Source organism: Balaenoptera physalus (genome assembly GCF_965194825.1).
Source record: "Balaenoptera physalus genome assembly, chromosome: 13".
NCBI classification, from domain to species: domain Eukaryota; kingdom Metazoa; phylum Chordata; class Mammalia; order Artiodactyla; family Balaenopteridae; genus Balaenoptera; species Balaenoptera physalus.
Window position 1 is genome coordinate 64,088,813 of NC_138892.1, and position 15,118 is coordinate 64,103,930.

The 15,118-nt window shown below is 36.0% G+C and overlaps 1 protein-coding gene across 11 annotated transcripts in view; it reads right to left on the bottom strand.

Annotated features, from left to right (window-relative positions):
* The window catches only part of LARP4 (La ribonucleoprotein 4), a 66,665-nt gene that overhangs the window by 17,510 nt on the left and 34,037 nt on the right, over positions 1–15,118 (bottom strand). The window lies entirely within an intron of this gene.

Sequence of the window (15,118 nt, forward strand, 5' to 3'; positions counted from 1 at the left end):
AAGTCAAAATATTAAAACTAACTGCAACATATCACAAGCAAGGTGGAAAAAGAAAGGCAAATGGCTCTTATATGAAAAGATGCTAGACCCTGCTCATAAGAGAAATGCAATTAAAATGGAATTCACATTTCTCACATAAAATTGGAAAAAGTCTAAAAATTTGACAACATACTCTATTGATAAGGCTGTGGCAAAACAGGTACTCTGATACACTGATGATGGGCATTCAAAACAACACAACCCTTAAAAAGGAAAATTCAGCAATGTCTTCCAAAATATCACATATGCGTATTATCATATTCTTATCAACCCCACTTCTAGGAAATTTTACTGCATATACACAGACCAAAAAGAGGTTTTTAAAAAAATGATGCATATGGCTATTCACTGACACTTACTATGATAGGAAGTGGGGGGGCATGGGGGGTGAGGGGGCTTGGATCCACAACTCTCCCAAACACACGCTCACACACACGAAACAACCCAACAGTCCATCAATGATTGAAAACAACATGGTGTATCCACACAATTATCAGATGTAAGAAAAAAAAAAAAAAAAGAAACCTGAGGAACTGCTCTAAATATTATAATGGAGTGATTTCCAGAAAATACTATTTAAAAAAAAAAAAGAAGAGGCAAGGCAAGGAGAAAGGTATGTATAGTTAGGTGTTGTTTAGATAAGTTAGATGTGGATATGAAGATATACTTGCATTCACACACACAGACACGTGAATATGAATTTAATATACTGTTTTAGATATTTTACTTTTAAGCCATGCACATACTGAATAAAATTTTTAAAAATCAGTTTGTAAAAGTTCAATGCAAAATGAACCTAAATGTGTATCCAACTAGCGGAATAACACAGAGAAACTCTAAATGACTTTGAACCAAAATAAAAATCAACTGTTATGAACGTTCCTTAGGAACAAACCACAAGGCAAAGTACAGCAAAAAAAAGTCTTAATTTGTTTTCAGAATTATATTATTATTGGTATTGTTATTCTGAGACTTCTGTCTGTGATTTTGGATATACCAAATCATAAATTATATTGGGGTCACTGACATCTGAGATTTTCACGTGGGAGAAAAGAGATGCAGACAGCAACTGAAGAAGTAAAAACCATGTAGCCTGAATTTAAATCGAAAGCATCGATATAAACTCATGATATATATTGTCTTTAAAAAAAAAAAAGTATTTAATAGCTCTGTTCAAAGAAAAGGCTTAGAAATAATAACCAAATCATTAGCCAGAAGCACTCCTTGTGCCTAAGCAGTGGACTGCAAAACATTACTTTCCCATAAAAGTAACATGGCAACTCCAGAGCCTTTTGACACAAAACGTACAAGAGCCTGGAACATTTTGTCACATTAGAGAGCAAGGAACATTGAAAATACCATGACAAAAGGACTCAAAGAGGCCATACTTCATCAGTAAGGACAATGAACACACCAAATATGTTTAAATATTCAAAACCAAAAAAATATCTGAATGGTCGTTTTTGAAGGTTGCCAGGGAACCAACACATTATTTTGAAAACTGGTAGTAAAAGCTAGAACCAAGCATTTATCATACATTGCATATATGAGCTGTACCTCAGGGTAATGAAGATGAAGGAAAGCTTTTCTTTACGGAAGTGTTTCAAATAATAAATGGAAAAAAGATAGCACAGAAATAGTACCACTTTGCAACCCTTAACAAATCAATATATCTAGTCAATGATCAGCAGCAGCTAGTATAAGAGAGACACACAAAGACATATACTACATGTTTTTGTTCTCTTTGCTGCTCCAAAATAAAATCTAATTCTGATTAAGCCTCTAGATCTAGCTACCAATTTGCATGAAATACAGAGGTCAGAGGATCGTGTTAAACTACACTCAAGAATATAACTTGGGACTTCCCTGGTAGCACAGTGGTTAAGAATCTGCCTGCCAATGCAGGGGACACGGGTTCGTGCCCTGGTCCTGGAAGATCCCACATGCTGTGAGGCAACTAAGCCCATGCACCACAGCTACTGAGACTGTGCTCTAGAGCCCGCGAGCCACAACTACTGAAGCCCATGTACCGCAACAAGAGAAACCACCGTAATGAGAAGCCTGCGCACCACAACGAAGAGTAGCCCCCACTAGCTGCAACTAGAGAAACTCCACGTGCAGGAATGAAGACCCAACGCAGCCAAAAATAAATAAATAAATTTATATTTTAAAAAACTTACTAAAAAAAGAGCTCGTTTTTAAAACAAAAAAAGAATATAACTAGCCAATTCAAAAGTGGGCAGAGAACTTGAATAGGCATTTCTCTAAAGAATATATATAAATGGCCAATAAGCAGGTGAAGAGACACTCAACATCACTAATCATTGAAGAAATGCAATTAAAACCACAGAGATATCACATCACATTCATTAAAATAGCTACTATCAAGAAACAGAAAACAGCCAAATGTTGGAGAGGATGTGGAGAAACTGGAACCCTTGTGCACTGTTGGTGGGAATATAAAATGGTATAGCCATTGTGGAAAACAGTATGGACGTCCCTCGAAAAATTAAAAATAGAATTACCATATGACCCAGCAATTCCACTTCTGGGTATATATGCAAAAGAATTGAAAGCAGAATCTTGAAGAGAAATTTGTATACCGATGTTCATAGCAGCCTTATTCACAAAAGCTAAAATGTGGAAGCAAACCCAAGTGTCCATCAACAGATGAATGGATAAACAAATTGTTGTATATACATATAATGGATTATTCAGCCTTAGAAAGGAGGGAAATTCTGCAATATGCTACATGGATGAACCTTGAAGACACCATATTAAAGTGAAATAAGCAAGTCACAAGGAGACAAATACTATATGATTCCATTTATGAGGTAAATGGTCAAAAATCAAAGAAAGTATGGGCTGAAGGAGGGGAAAGTGGAGAGTTACTGTTTAATAGGCACAGAGTTTCAGTTTTACAAGAAGAAAAGAGTTATGAGAATGGATGGTGGTGATGGCTACACAACAATGTGAATATGTTTAATATTACGGCACTGATAAATGAAATTAAAATTTAAAATGTTTAAGATGGTAAATTTTATGTATGTGTATTTTACCACAATAAAAAAACACATAGCTAACGAAATGTATAATGTGAGAAACTTTGTAAGACAAATAACAGTGATTTCAAAAACATACTTCCAAAAGTAAAACTAAAGAGGTAGAGGACAAAATCATAAATTGTATTTTATTTTATATTTTTATTATTATTATTTTGCCACTCCCCGCGGCTTGTGGGATCTTAGTTCCCTGACCAGGGATCGAACCTGGGGCCCCAACAGTGAGAATGCCAAGTCTGAACCACCGGACCACCAGGCAATTCCCAAATCATAAATTTTAAAAAAGAAAAAAGAGAAAGAAAAAATGTGAATCGGGAAAATGTGAACAGTGCCTGATGTTTAAGAAATTATTGTTTATTTTTCAAAAAGTGTGATAGTAGTGTGGCTATTTTTTTTTAATCCCTTTCTTTTAGAGATACCAATATTAGTTTATTTACATACAGATGAAATTAAGTTTCAAATTTGCTTCAAAATACCTGGGACATCGGGAAGTAGGTGGGATTAAGATGAAACAAGAATAGCCATGCTCTACTAATTAATCTATTAAAACCAAATAAATATGCTATGGATAAAAGGGAAATAATGTTCTTAAAGAATGAATAAAAGAGGAAATGTCAGCAGAGAAGGAATATATTGTTTAAAATGGAAATGCTAGAACACAACTTGAAGATGAATTCAAGTCCACAGAAAGTATCCAATCTGAAGAAGAAAGAGATGGAAGAAAAACAGAATCGCAGTGAATCAAGCAGACCTACATATGTGTAACTGAAGTCTCAAAAGGAGAGGAGAAAGTGAGGCAGAAATTTTTTTGAAAAACTAGAGGTTGAAATTCCTCCAATTTGGTGAAAAACATCAATTTACAAACAATAAGTTCAGAACACCCCAAGCAGGATAAATAGAAAACCATAGCTAGACACACTAGGTCAACCTACTGAAAACCAAAGAGAAAACAAAACAAAAAATATCTTGGCGGCAGGCAGAGAAAAACAACACATATTATAAGAATGCCTCACTAGAAAGAACAGAAGCCAGAAAACAATGCAATCTTAAAAGAAGGAAAAAAGTTAAAACTATCAACCCAGAATTCTGTATCCATGTACATGTATCAATGTACAGAATTCTGTACCCATCAAAAATGAGTGTGAAATACAAGACAGCTTTAGATGAGGAAAAATTAAGAACATTCATCCCTGGTGGGCGCTGTTAAGTAACATCAAAGGAAGTTCTTTAGCCTGAAAGGAACTAATACCAGGTAGAATTGATCTACGCAGGAAGAGCAATAAAAAATGCGTTCTTGCTTATTTACAAGAGAAACAAGATAAAATGTGAAGCAACTTATTAGCACACACAATAAATGTTCCATTGGACTCCTTCACAAGCATATCTCTAGGCCAAAGTCTGCAAGGACCCTTGACCTTGGATGTCCACTGCACAAGAGTGAGAGCTCCCCCAAATTATTATGGGTGATTTTTATCAATTTTTGAATCATGAACACTATAATTTTCCAATTAATCGGGCACAAAGATATTATAATAAAATATAGCACTGTGGTATCATAATAGCTTTTATAACTATTTTAAATTTTTGTGAAAAACGTAAATAACTATGATTCAGAGGAAAACACTAATGCAAAAGCATCCTTACATAAAATAGATAAAATCTAAGAAAAATGATAGGTCTAAATTGGAGTTTAAGCATTTAAAGCCATTTTATTAAAAAAAATTGTCAGAATCTAATTTCACATCAGATTTTAAACTACTTTAAAATAAATAACTCTCCATTAAAAAAAAAATCTTTCTTAGGTTAAGACCAGAATTACTAATATTTATATTTTGTATTTGTATATGCTATACTATAAAGCAGAAATCAATATGTATTAAATTAATTTACTTCATCAAAGAGCAAATAGTAAAGAAATCATGTTAATATGCTGCAAGGAGTGTTTACATTCAATACAATATGCTTTATGGATTCAGGAAAGAGATTCTGTATTAGGTAGGGTAGAATACATTACTGTAATGAATATACAAATGATTTAAAAGGCCCAAACACAAAAAAATTACATTTCCCTTGTTAATACATTTAACAAAATACGTTTAAGACACGTACACTGAAAACTACAAAGCAATGAGAGAAACGAAAAACCTAGATAAATGGAGATACCATGTTAGAGGACTCGATATTAGTAAGGTGGCAATCCTCTCAAATTAATCTATAGAGTCAATGCAATTCCAATCAAAATACCAGCAAGTATTTTTGTAAAACCAACACACTGATTTGAAAATTTATATGAAAATGCTAATGACTTGGAATACTGAAAATAATTTTGGAAAATCAAAACAACTTTGAGAACTTACATATTATCTGATTTTATAACATAATAAAGCTACAGTAATCAAAACAGCAGGGAACTGACTTAAGGATAAACACAGATCAACAGAAAAGAACAGAGTCTAGAAATAGACCAAAGCATATATATGCTTTAATAGTCAACAAAGGAATAGTCTTCAACAAATGGTGCTGGAACAAGTATTGTACTTCTTTTAAAAAAAGAATCTTGACTTTTCCTTCCAAAAAACACAAAGTAACTTGATACAGATCATAAGACGTAAATATAAGTACTAAAACTATAATACTTCTAGAAGAAATCATGAAAGAAAATACTCATGACATTAGGAGGGGTTGATTTTAGATAAGACAAAATAATGAACCCTAAAAGAAAAAGGAGATGAAATAGACTTCATCAAAGTTAAAAGTCTACTCTTTAATATACACTGTTAAGAAAGCAAAAGGCAATTCACAAACTAGCGCAAATATATTTGTAATACACATCTGACAAAAAACTTGCAACCAGAATACATAAAGAACGCTTACAAATGAATAATCAGACTAACAACCAAATTTTTAAAGACAGAAAAAAGATTTAAAAAGATAGTTAACTAAAAAAGATGTATGGAAAGAACGAAGATGTCTAAGAACAAGTGACTAGATAATCAAATCGCAGTACAGGCATACCGTATTTTATTGCGTTTTGCTTTATTGTATTTCCCAAATATTGCAGTTTTTAAAAAAAATTTTATGTATTTATTTATTATTATTATAAATTTTTTTCGGCTGCATCAAGTCTTTGTTCCTGCGTGCAGGCTTTCTCTAGTTGCAGTGAGCGGGAGCTACTCTTCATTGCAGTGCGCGGGCTTGTCATTGTGGTGGCTTCTCTTGTTGCAGGGCATAGGCTCTAGGCATGCAGACTTCAGTAGTTGCGGCACGCAGGCTCAGAAGTTATGGCTCGTGGGCTCTAGAGCACAGGCTCAGCAGTTGTGGCACATGGGCTTAGTTACTCCACGGCATGTGGGATCTTCCCAGACCAGGGCTCGAACCCATGTCCCCTGCACTGGCAGGCGGATTCATAACCACTGTGCCACCAGGGAAGTCCCCACACAGTATTTTATTAGTTCCAAGTATACAAAATACTGTCCAATATTTTTATATCAACAGCGTTTAATAACTTTGTGTCTCTGTATGACATTTTGGTAATTCTCGCAATATTTCTCACTTTGTCAAAATTATTATCTTTGTTATGGTGATCTGTGATCTTTGATGTTACTAATGTAATTGTTTTGGGACACCACAAACCATGCCCATATAAGGCAATGAACTTAATCAATAGATGTGTGTTTCTGACTCCTCCACCAATGGGCAGTTCTCCCGTTCTCTATCTCTCCTTGGGCCACCCTATTCCCTGAGACACAACAATATTGAAACCGGGCCAATTTGGCCCTAAAATGGCCTCTAAGTATTCAAGTGAAAGAAAGAGTCACATATCTCTCACTTTAAATCAAAAACAGAAATGATTAAGCTTAGTGAGGAAGGCATGTCAAAAGTCAAGACAGGCTGAAAGCTAGGCCTCTTGTGCCAAACAGTTAAGCCAAGTTGTGCATGCAAAGAAAAAGTTCTTGAAAGAAATGAGGACTACTGCAATGAATGCACGAATGATAAGAAAGCCAAACAGCCTTACTGCTGACGTGGGAGCGTTTTAGTGGTCTGGACAGACGATCAAACCAGTCACAACATTCCCTTAAGCATAAGCCTAATCCAGAGCAAGACTCTCACTCTCTTCAATTCTATGAACGCTGAGAGAGGTGAGGAAGCTGCAGAAGAAAAGCCTGAAGCTAGCAGAGGTTGGTTCATGAGGTTTAAGGAAAGAAGACATCTCCACAACATCAAAGTACAAGATGAAGCAGCAAGTGCTGATGTAGAAGCTGCAACAAATTATTCAGCAGATCTAGCTAAAATAAGTAATGAAGATTTTCAACGTAGACAAAACAGTTTTATATTGGAAGAAGATGCCATCTAGGACTTTTATAGCTAGAGAGGATAAGCCAATGCCTGGCCTCAAGGCTTCAAAGCTTCAAAGGACAGGCTGACTCTCTTGTTATGGGCTAATGCAGCTGGTGACTTTAAGTTGAAACCAATGCCCATTAGCCATTCCAAAAATCCTTTGGCCCTTCAGAATTATGCTAAATCTACTCTACCTGTGTTCTGTGAATGAAACAACAAAGCTCAGATGATAGCACAACTGCTGACAACATGGTTTACTAAATATTTTAGGCCTACTATTGAGAACTACTGCTCAGAAAAAAAGATTCCTTTCAAAATATTACTGCTCACTGACAATGCACCTGGTCACCCAAGAGCGCTAATGGAGATGCACGTTAAGATTCACGTTGTTTTCATGCCTGCTAACACAGCTTCCATTCTGCAGCCCATGGATCAAGGAGTAATTTCGACTTTCAAGTCTTATTATTTAAGAAATAGATTTCTTAAGGCTATACAGTAGCTGCCATAGATAACAGATCTGGGCAAAGTCAATCAAAAACCTTCTGGAAAGGATTCACCCATTCTAGACGCCATTAAAAGTTCATTCATGATTCACGGAAAGAAGACAAAATACCAACATGAATAGGAGTTTAAAAGAAGTTGATTCCAACCTTCATGGATAACTGAACAGTTCAAGACTTCAGTGTAAGAAATAACTGAAGATGCGGTGGAAACAGCAAGAGAACTAGAATTAGAAGTAGAGCCTGAAGATGGGACTGAATTGCTACCATCTCATGATGAAACTTGAACAGATGAGGAGTTGCTTCTTATAGATGAGGAAAGAAAGTGGTTTCTTGAGATAGAATCTCCTTCTGATGAAGATGCTGAGAAGACTGTTGAAATGACAACAAAGGATTTAGAATATTACATAAACTTAGTTGTTAAGGCAGTGGCAGGGCTTGAGAGGACTGACTCCAATTTTAAAAGAGGTTCTACTGTGGATAAAATGCTATCAAACAGCACTGTGTGCTACAGAGAAATGGTTTGTGAAAGGACAAAATTGATATGGCAAACTTCACTGTTGTCCTATTTTAAGAAACTGCCATGGCCACCCCCACCTTCAGCCACCACCATCCTGATCCATCAGCAGCCATCAACATCAAGGCAAGATCCCCCACCAGCAAAAAGACTATGACTGGTTGAAGACATGGATGATGATTACCACTTTTTTTTTTTTTTAAGCAATAAAGTATTTTTAAATTAAGGTATGTACATTTTTTGACATAATGCTATTGCACACTTAACAGATTCCAGTAGAGTGTAAATGTAACTTTTATAGGCACTGGGAAACCAAAAAGTTCGTGTGACTTGCCTTACTGCAGTGGTCTGGAACTGAACCCTCCATACCTCCAAGGTATGCCTGTATATTCCTACACTGGAATACTACTTGGCAATAAAAAAGAGTGTACTACCAATACATGCTACAATACGGTTTACTAAAAATAATTATGGCAAGTGAAAGAAGTCAGGTACAAAAGAGAATATACCGTGTGGTTTCATTCACATGAAACTACAGAAAAAAACAAACCTATAGCAGCAGAAAGCAGATCAATAATTGTCAACACTGGATGTTGATGAGGGGAGACTGAGAAAACAACAGTGCATAAATTTGCAAAAACTAATAAAAATGTATGCTTCAAATAAGTACATTTTATTGTATGTAAACTATACTTTAAGAATGTTGATTAAAAAAGAAAATTTTTCTTAGAGAGGGCCTAGCAAAACTACTAGATTCAAACCCAAAGGCATAAAGAAAAATATTTATCAATCTTGTAATCTTGCTACAACAAAACGGATTTCCACACAAATACCACAAACATAATAACAATACAAACAGTTAATTTGACAAGAAGATTAAGCTCCTCTAAGAACTCATACAAATCAATAAGAAAATCTTCACAGAAAAATAGTCAAGGGGACTTCCCTGGCAGTCCACTGGTTAAGACTCCATGCTTCCACTGCAGGGGGCATAGGTTCAATCCCTGGTCAGGGAACTAAGATCCCACATGTGTAGTGTGGCAAAAAAAAAAAAAGTTGGAAAATCAGAGACTCAACCACAGGAAATTTTAAAGAAATAAAAAATACTGTAGGGACTTCCCTGGTGGTGCAGTGGTTAAGAATCCGCCTGCCAATGCAGGGGACACGGGTTCGTGCCCTGGTCCTGGAAGACCCCACATGCTGTGGAGCAACTAAGCCCATGCACCACAGCTACTGAGCCTGTGCTCTAGAGCCCGCGAGCCACGACTACTGAAGCCCGTGCGCCTACAGCCTGTGCTCCACAACAAGAGAAGCCACCACAATGAGAAGCCCGTGCACCGCAACCAAGAGTAGCCCCCACTCACCGCAACTGGAGAAAGCCCCCGCACAGCAATGAAGACTCAACGCAGCCAAAAGTAAATAAATAAAATAAATAAATTAAAAAAAAAAATACTGTAAGAGGGTAAATTGGTTCTACCTAATAAGTAAATGGATATACTCTTCGATACAGATAAAAGTAATCAAAATACAGCTAAGATGACTATATTATTATTATGCAAAACAGACTAAGTCAAAAAAGGTTGTTAGAGACAAAGGAGATTATATATTGATAAAAGGTTCAATCCAGCAAAAAGATAAAACAATTTTAAACATACATGCATCTACCAAGAGAGCCCCAAAATATGTAAAGCAAAAACTGACAGAAATGAAAGGATAGACAGTTCTGCAATAATAGAGACTTCAATAACCCACTTTCAATAATGAATAATAACAAAACAGAAAAGCAATAAACAGGGACTTCCCTGGTGGCACAGTGGTTAAGACTCCATGCTCCCAATGCAGGGGGCCCAGATTTGATCCCTGGTCAGGGAACTAGATCCCACATGCATGCTACAACTTAGAGTTTGCATGCCACAACTAAGGAGCCCTCCTGCCACAACTAAGACCCAGCGCAACCAAATAAATAAATAAAATAAAAGCAATAAACAAATAGGGAACTTGAATAACACCACAAACACAGACAGTACTCTAAACACCAGAGTATGTATTTTTATCAAATGTACATGGAACATTCTCTATGAGAGACCAAAACTGGTTTTAATAAATTTTGAAAGACTGATATCTTACAAAGTATCTCCTCTGTCCACAATGGAATGAAACTAGAAATCAGTGACAGAAGGAAAACTAGAAAATTCACAAATTAAACAACACACGTTCTTAACCAATGGGTCAAAGATGAAATCACAAGAGAAATTAGAAAATAATTTGAGATGAATGAACACAAAAACACAACATATCAGAACTTACTAGATGTATCAGCCATAAAAAGGAACAAAACTGGGTCATCTGTAGAGACGTGGATGGACCCAGAGACTGCCATACAGAGTGAAGTAAGTCAGAAAGAGAAAAACAAATATCGTATATTAATGCATATATGTGGAATCTAGAAAAATGCTACAGATGAACTGGTTTGCAAGGCAGCAATAGAGACACAGACGCAGAGAACATACGTATGGACACCAAGGGGGGAAGGGGAGTGGGGTGAACTGGGAGATTGGAATTGACATATATACACTAATATGTATAAAATAGATAACTAATGAGAACCTGCTGTATAGCACAGGGAACTCCACTGTACAGTAGAAATGAAGACAACATTGTAAAACAACTATACCCCAATAAAAAAGAACTTACTGGATGTTATAAAAACAGTGCGAAGAGGGAAACTTATAGCTATAAGCACCTATGTTAAAAAAGAATGATCTCAAAGCAATAACCTAAGCTACCACCTAAAAACTAGAAAGAAGCAAACTAAAACCAAAGATAGCAGGAGGAAATAATAAAGATTAGAATGGAGATAAAAAGAACAGAGAAATGACAGAAAAATCAATGAAACTGAAAGCTGGTTCTTTGAAAAGATCAAGAAAATGAACAAACCTTTAGCTAGATTGACTAAGAAAGGTAAAAGATTCCAATTCCTAAATCAGAAATGAAAACTAAAATCAGACCCAAATACTGATTTTACAGAAATAAAAAGAATACAAGAGAACAGTGTAAACAAAGGCAGATCAACATGTGGATAACCTAGACGAAACGTACAGATTCCTGGAAACACACAAACTACAAAAACTGACCCGAGAAGGTGGAAATTTGAATAAACCTTTAAGAAGGAGGTTGAATCAGTGATTTTAAAATTCAAAGAGGGCATATGATCCAGCAATCCCACTCTTGGACATATATCCAGACAAAACTATAATCTGAAAAGATACGTGCACCCCTATGTTCATAACAGCACTATTTACAACAGCCAAGACATGGAAACAACCTAAATGCCCATTGACAGATTAATGGATAAAGAAGATGTGAGATACACACACACACACGGAACATTACTCAGCCATAAAGAAAGAATGAAATAATGCCATCTGCAGCTACATGGATGGACCTAGAGATTATCATACTAAGTGAAGTCAGTCAGAAAGAGAAAGACAAATAGAGAAAGACAAATACCATATGATATCACTTATATGTGGAATCTAAAATATGACACAATTGAACTTATCTATGAAGCAGAAACAGACTCATATATGTAGAGAGCAGACTTGTGGTTGCCAAGGGGGAGGAGGGGTGAGGGAGGGCTGGATTGGGAGTTTGGGACTAGCAGATGGAAACTATTATATACAGAATGGATAGACAACAAGATTCTATTGTACAGCACAGGGAACTATATTCAATATCCTGTAATAAACCATAAAAAAAAAGAAAAGAAAAATTTTACCAATCCTTCTCAATTAACACCAATCCTTCTCAAACTCTTCCAAAAAAATTGAAGAAGAGGGAACACTTCCTAACTCATTCTATGAGGCCAGTATTACTCTGGTAAAACAGACAAAGACACTACAAGGGGCGGGGGGAACCTATAGGCCAATATCCCTTATGAATATGGATTTTAAAAATCCACAAAAAAATACTAGCAAATTCAACTTGTTAGGAGTTAAAAGAGTATACATCTTGACCAAGTGGGACTTATTCCAGAAATGGGGGCGGGGGGGTGGGGAGGGAGGATGGGAGGTGGGGTGGTTCAACATAAGAAAATCAATGTAATATGGCACATTAACAGAACAAAGGAAAAACACACACGATCATCTCAATTGATACAGAAAAAGCATTTCACAGAATTCCACACTTTCAAGGTAAGAATACTCAAACTGGGAACGGAAGGGAACCTCATCAACATGACAAAGGCCATATGTGAAAAGCACATAGTTGATATCACACTCAGTGGTAAAAGACTGATGGTTTTTCCCCTAAGATCAAGAACAAGACAAGGATGCCCACTTTTGCCATTTCACTCAACATAGTACTGGAAGTTCTAGCCAGAGCATTTGGCAAGAAAAAGTAATAAAAGACATCCAAACTAGAAAGGAGAAGTAAAATTATCTGTTTGTAAATGACATGATCTTACATGTAGAAAATTCTTAAAGAATCAGACCCCCCACCCCCACCCCCCAAAAAAGTTAGATCTAATCAACTAGTACAGCAAAGATGCAGGATATAAAATCAACACTCAAAAATCGTTGTATTTCTATACACTAGGAAGGAACAATCAGAAAAGGAAATTAAGAAAATTCCATTGACAACAGTATCAAAAAGAACAAAATACTTAGGAATACATCACCTATACAATGAAAACTACAACAAATTGCTGAAAGAAATGAAAAACCTAAATAAATAGAATGAAATCCCATGTTCATGGACTGGAGGACTCAATATTGTTAAGATGACAATAATATTCAAATGATATACAGACTCAGTGTACTATCAAAGTCCCAATGGCATTTGCTTGGAGAAACAGAAAACTCCAACCTAAAATTCATATGAAATTTCAAGTGGTCCTGAATACCTTCAACAGTATTAAAAAAGAACAGTAAAATTGAACAGCTCATACTTCTCATTTTCAAATCTTACTACAAAGCTACAGTAATTGAAATAGTGTGGTACTGGCATAAAGACAGACATACAGACCAATTAAATGGAAATAGAGAGCCCAGAAATAAACTCAGCTCCTCCCATGGACACACCAAATTTACAAGTACTTACAGAGCAAGTACGTATGACAACAACCTGAAGACTAGCAGAAAAGATTTTCCACAACTAAAGACATGAAGAAGGAAGCATGAGATGGGTAGAAGGGGTGGAAATGAGACATAGTCAGGACCCAAACCCCGTGGTTGGTGACCCACAAACAGGAAGAATATCACAATTGTAGAGTTCCTCCCCCAAGGAGCAAGGGGTCCAAATGCCACATCGGGCTCCCCAGCCTGAGGGTCCTAAAACAAGAAGACGAGGCCCCAGAAGGTCTGGCTTTGAAAGTCAGTGGAGCTTGCATACTGGATACTGAGAAGATTGTAGGAAACAGAGAATCTGCTCCTAAAGGGTGGGCGCAAAAATCTCACCCACCCAGGACCAGACAGACGGCTACACAGGGGAATTCTACAAAACATTTAACGATGCGTTAACACCTATTCTTCTTAAACTATTCCAAAAAATTGAAGGAGGAATGCTTCTGAGCTTATTCTATGAGGCCAGCATCACCTAGATACCAAAACTAGACACAAAAAAAGAAAACTACAGGCCAATATCACTGATGAACATGGATGCTAACATCCTCAACAAAATATTAGCAAACAGGATTCAACAATACATTAAACAGATCACACATCATGACCAAGTAGGATTTATCTCAGGGATCAAGGATGGTTTAATATCTGCAAATAAATCAATATGATATATCACTTTAACAAACTGAACATAAAAATCATATGATCATCTCAACAGATGTAGAAAAAGCTTTTGAAAATTAAACATTTAATATTTATGATAAAAACTCTCAATAAGTGGGTATATAAGGAACATACCTCAACATAATAAAGGCTATATATGACAAACCCACAGCCAACATCATACTCAATGGTGAAAAGCTGAAGCATTTCCAGTAAGTTAAGGAACATGACAAGGATGCCCACTCTCGCCATTTTTATTCAATATAGTACTGGAAGTCCTAGCCATAGCAATAACGAGGAAGAGAAATAAAAGGAATTCAAGTTGGAAAGGAAGAAGTAAAACTGTCACTGTTTGTAAATGACATGATACTATATATAGAAAAGCCTAAGGATGCTATCAAAAATCTATTAGAATAAATGAATTCAGTACAGTTGTAGGATACAAAACTAATACACAGAAATCTGTTGCACTTCTATACACTAATAATGAACTATCAGAAAGAGATTTTAAGAAAACAATCCCATTTACAACTGCATCAAAAAATAAAATATCTAACCAAAGAGATAAATGACTTATACTCTGAAAACTATAAGGCACTGATGAAAGAAACCGAAGATGACACAAACAAACGAAAAGGCACACCATGCTCATGGACTGAAGAATTAATATTGTTAAAATGACCAAACTAAGCAAGGCAATCTACAGATTCAAAGCAATCTCTATCAAAATATCAAAGGCATTTTTCACAGAACTAGAACAGTAATTCTAAACTCTGTATGGATACCAAAAGACCTCAAATACCAGAGCAATCTTGAGGAAGAAAAACAGAGCTGGAGGTATTCTGCTCCCAGATTTCAAACTATATTACAAAGCTTCAA